This window comes from Crocuta crocuta, unplaced genomic scaffold (assembly GCF_008692635.1).
Source record: "Crocuta crocuta isolate KB4526 unplaced genomic scaffold, BGI_CrCroc_1.0 scaffold20, whole genome shotgun sequence".
In the NCBI taxonomy this organism is placed as follows: domain Eukaryota; kingdom Metazoa; phylum Chordata; class Mammalia; order Carnivora; family Hyaenidae; genus Crocuta; species Crocuta crocuta.
Window position 1 is genome coordinate 1,493,240 of NW_027527932.1, and position 4,453 is coordinate 1,497,692.

The following is a 4,453-nucleotide window of genomic DNA, read 5'->3' on the forward strand; positions in this document are numbered from 1 at the left end:
GGATGGGTTCAGATTTTAGGTAGGGTGGTTAAAGAAGGCCTCAGCGATGATCTGTGAGGAGCCTGAAAGATCTTGGTGAAGGAAGGAGAGGCGCTTTTTGTTTAGATCATTTTGTAGGTAGACTCGGCACGTCACCTCCAAAGTGCGTGTTGTGTCTGTTGGTTTATGAACCATCCTCACCTCTCAGAGGAGTCACTGTTTTCTTGCTTTTGCCTTCGGCACATCCTCGCTCCTTTGCCCTGGGTCCTTCCTTCCCGCCTCCTAGAAATGCTTTTACTCATCAGCACGGAACTCACTTCCCTACGGGCTTACGTTGAAACTTGCTTTAGGGTCTTCCTTCTTAGTAAAGTGACAAACAATGAAATGCCCTTCTTGAACATTGTTTTTATCTCTGTCTACCACTTTATTGTCTTCTCTCTTTTATGGCAAAACTTAATGGGAAAATGGTCCTGACCTACTGTCTTGACTTCTGCTTCTCAACCCTCCAAACCATTAAAATTCTACTTGTGAGGGTCACTATTCAGGTTATAAAGCCCGTGGCGCAGCCTCAGACCACCTTTCTAGACTCTATTTTGGGATCCTGGGACCAGGAGTCTGCAAACTCCAGTTCTCCTTGGTCATCTGGTTTCCACTGGTCTTGCTGAGAGGGCGCACGGGAGGGGCTGGTGGAAAGGGCTGCTCTCCCCATTTGCGCGCCGCGTCCCCAGCAGCAGCCCCGCACCCGCACCCGAGCGAGTAGCTCATTCCAGTCTCCTGCTTCGCCAGCAGCCTCCTGTCCTTCTCTTCAGAGGCTGCATCCTCTGCTCTGCGGGGCCGTCCGCCCAGCTTCTAAGGCATCAGCTCTGGCCGAGTAGGCTCCCTCCCGGGGCCCCTCAGCGAGCTCCAGAGGTAGCAGAAGTAGCAGGGCAGCGCTCCCTCCTTCAGGCCAGCGCCCAGCGCCGTGGGGCCTCCCCTCCAAGGGCCTGGATTCCTGTGGCTCCCACCTCTGCCTCTTGTTTCCCTGGCCCTAGAGGAGGGGACTGCTTCCTGCAGTTCAAGTCTCTGTGCTTTCTCAGCCTTCCCTTTTCCATTTCCAGCTCTTTAACCCCTGGATTTGACTGCCAAACAAATGGGTCTCTCTCCATCTTTTATATCACGTGGCATTTTACCTTTCTGACTGCTCCCTCCTTCAAGAGCTCTCTTCCCTTCTGCCTCATGAGACCATTCTTTCTTGAACTTCCCCTTCTCAGGCTCTCTGGTGATCTCTGACTACCCTTTAACTCTCGACTGTCCTGAGCTCCTTCTCATCCTGCTCCATTCTGAGCCCTGGCTTCAACCTCTTGTTAAGGATTCCAGTTCTCCGGGCTTGCTCAGACTTCTCTGTGGAGCTCACACTCCTATTTACAACTGCTGGCTATATCTTTCTTTCTGAATATTCCCCAGGCTCTTAGTCTCCGTATTTTCCAAATAAATCTTACCATCTTCTTATCCTAAACTGCTCTCCTGTTAACCATCTGCCCCGTTGCCCAAGACAAAATGATAAGATCTGTTTGGATTTCTCCCTCTGTCCTACATCCTGCCTTTACTTTGGACTTAACGTTTCCTGAGGCTTTGGCTTCTCTCTCCAGCTCCTGCCATAGTTCAGATGAGAGCTAACACTTACAGAGTACTTAATATGTTCCAGAAGCCATACTAAGAGCTTTGTATAGAACTCATTTAATCCCCACAGCAGTAACTCTATGGGGTAAGTCCATTTTTTTTTAATGTTTTTTGGTTTTTTTTTTATTTCTAGGAGAGAGAGAGAGACAGCGTGAGCAGGGGAGGGTCAGAGAGAGAGGGAGTCACAGACTCTGAAACAGGCTCCAGGCTCTGAGCTGGCAGTCAGCACAGAGCCCGACGCGGGGCTCGAACCCACGAACCGCGAGATCATGACCTAAGCGAAAGTCGGACGCTTAACCAACTAAGCCACCCAGGCGCCCTGGGGTAAGTCCATTTTTATCCCCAATTTACAGATGAAGAAACTGAGGTACAGAAAAGTTATGTGATCTACCCAGTCACACTGCTAGTAAGTCACACCGCTCAGATTTGAATTCAGGAAGATGGGCTCTTAACCATGCTGCACGACAGCCTCTCAAGCATGGATGAATCCCCAGCTTGCCTGAATCAGTATTCTCCTGTGGAGCTCTTCCTGAACCTTCTTCCTCCCCGCTGTCAGAGTAGACTCCCTTCCTTGTGCTTACCGACCATTAACCATAAATGGTGTTAACACATCTCCCTCAATGAGCAGTGACAACTCCAAGGGCAGTGGGGATTTTACTGTTCGTTTTTCTCTCCAGCATGTAGTATGGGGGCTAGGACATAGTAGAAGCTCAGTGAATATTTTGGGGACTAGAAAGAATCATTTTCAGTACTCTCTGGCCAGTTGAGTTTAGTGGTTAGGACCTGAACTGGGGTCTTCCTCTGGGTGTATGTCTGTCAGCTGAGGGACACATCCCCAGTGACAGTCACTTATGTCAGGGTGACTTTGGCAAGGTGATCTTGGCTGCCTGACAGGATAATATAAGAAACTTTCACAAAACAGTGTGATCTGCTCTTGGCTTTGAAAATCCTACCAAATGGTGGGGGAATAAGTAGCAAGACTCACGGCAAAGGCAGCATGCTGATCAGCCCCGTGTGTCTTGTCTCATGTTGTAAGAAAAAAGAATCATGCAAATGTTGTATAATTGTTTGTCTTCATTATGTGAGCTTGTTCCGCACTTCATTATGCACAGAATTTGCAAGTTGCTTTCTGCCTTCCTCCCATTTCAAATAGCTGATTTGAAATTTCAGGAAAGGTACGTATTAATTAGCAGGCCTCTGTATAGCAAATATTAATTTAGAAACTGGTGTGAAGCATGAACATCAACATAACATCCATTGTAGAATGAGAAATGATATAAACGTTTTCAAGGTCCAGAGATATGGGAGGTTAGAATCTATTTTGAGGATCTGGACAAACACATTTTTTTAGTAGATTGTCCCCATTGCTCTTGGGAATGACAGCAAAGGATGGATGGAAGGGGAGGTTTGGTGTAGCTTATATAGAAGAGGTGTGAGGATTAAAATTAAGGAGGAAGAAAGAAGAGCAAACGGCAAATAACTATGGATAATACCTACGTAAGGTTCCAAGGATGTTCCCATTGAGCCCAGATGTTTTAGTTAACTGTTCTTTTGAGTGACATGAACACAAGCCGTGATATTCCTCATAATCACACCTTGTGGTTAGTGCTGAAGAAAGAGACGAACCAGGAGTGTGGGGTAAATATGGGGTCTGTTCTTTCAAAACCATGTGTCCTACCCCAAGCCACCTCCCCCCCACCCCCCCAAGCTCCTGGGAGGCCTGAGTAAGAAAGAAGCGGAGAGAACAGAGGAACTCTCTGGGGATCCCATCACCCTCCACTTATTAGCTGGCAGACATCAGCCAGCTTACTTGCCCATCCTGAGCCTCTGGTTCTTCATCTGTGGGCTGTAGATAGGAGCATCTACTTCTTAACAAGGTTCCAGTGAAGATCAGAGATAAGGAAGGAAATGACTTCTAGAAGAAGCATAAAAAGGGAGCCATTATTATGCTTTTCTTGACCAAAAGGGAAGGAGCTGCAGTGTCTCAAAGGTGTAGACAAGCAGTCTCAGTGGCTAGTTCTGAGAACCTGCTCAGCTCCTTTCACAGGACTCATCCCCCCAGAAGATTTCTGATAAAATCCCAACAGGTACAAACACGGGTTCACATTTTTTTATTTCATTAAAATGTCACAGCTCCAGTTTTCAGCCAATGTTTATGTTTATTCACGACCCAGCGAAGGCGCTCAGTGTTGGAGAGAGTGGACACGGCTTCAGGGGCCCTGCCATTATTTGGGGATGTGACTGAGACTAGGTTACACACGAGGGCCCTGCTTGGAGCCGCCCCCTTCTTGGTGCTGCCGCCCCGTCCCAGCTGGTCTCACCACCCCGGCCCCGTCGCAGGGGCCCCAGGACCCGGGGCCCCCATGATGAGACACGGACGTAGGAGCCGGAGGTAAACGACAGCTCTTTTATGGAAACCCAAACGGCCCGGCTTCAGGGGCGTGGTGAAAAGCCTGCTCCTTCCCACCTTCCCCACAAAAATCCCTGTGGAAAGTTCGAGCACCCAGGAAGGCGGCTTTTAAGAAAGGCACTGAAGGAGCCAAATAAATATATTTATGCATTTTCTAAATTTAGACCAGTGGAGAGAGACATACTGTGTTTAAGTGCTTGAAAGGTGTAAACATTGTGGAGGCAAGGGGAAGCGAAGGGTTGCCCAAGAAGCTGTATCTCAGAATATTTGATGGAACAGGATGAACATGTAATTATCGAGGAAATGAAATCTGGAAGAAGCCTGCTGGTCTAGGGCTGGCCTCCTGGGAAGACGTGAAGGCAGCTGCCACTGTACTGCCCCCGCTGCCCCCCTCTGGCTGCAGAG

At 48.5% G+C, this 4,453-nt stretch overlaps 1 long non-coding RNA gene across 1 annotated transcript in view; it reads right to left on the reverse strand.

The window, feature by feature from the left end:
- Nucleotides 1-1,972: 1,972 nt before the first annotated feature.
- Nucleotides 1,973-4,453, reverse strand: part of LOC144221322 (uncharacterized) — a 6,769-nt gene continuing 4,288 nt past the window's right edge. Inside the window, exons 2-3 of the long non-coding RNA XR_013332032.1 lie at nucleotides 3,449-3,553; nucleotides 1,973-3,246 (exon numbers count right to left, since the gene is read on the reverse strand). This is a non-coding gene — a long non-coding RNA (uncharacterized LOC144221322). The remainder of the gene's footprint in view (nucleotides 3,247-3,448; nucleotides 3,554-4,453) is intronic.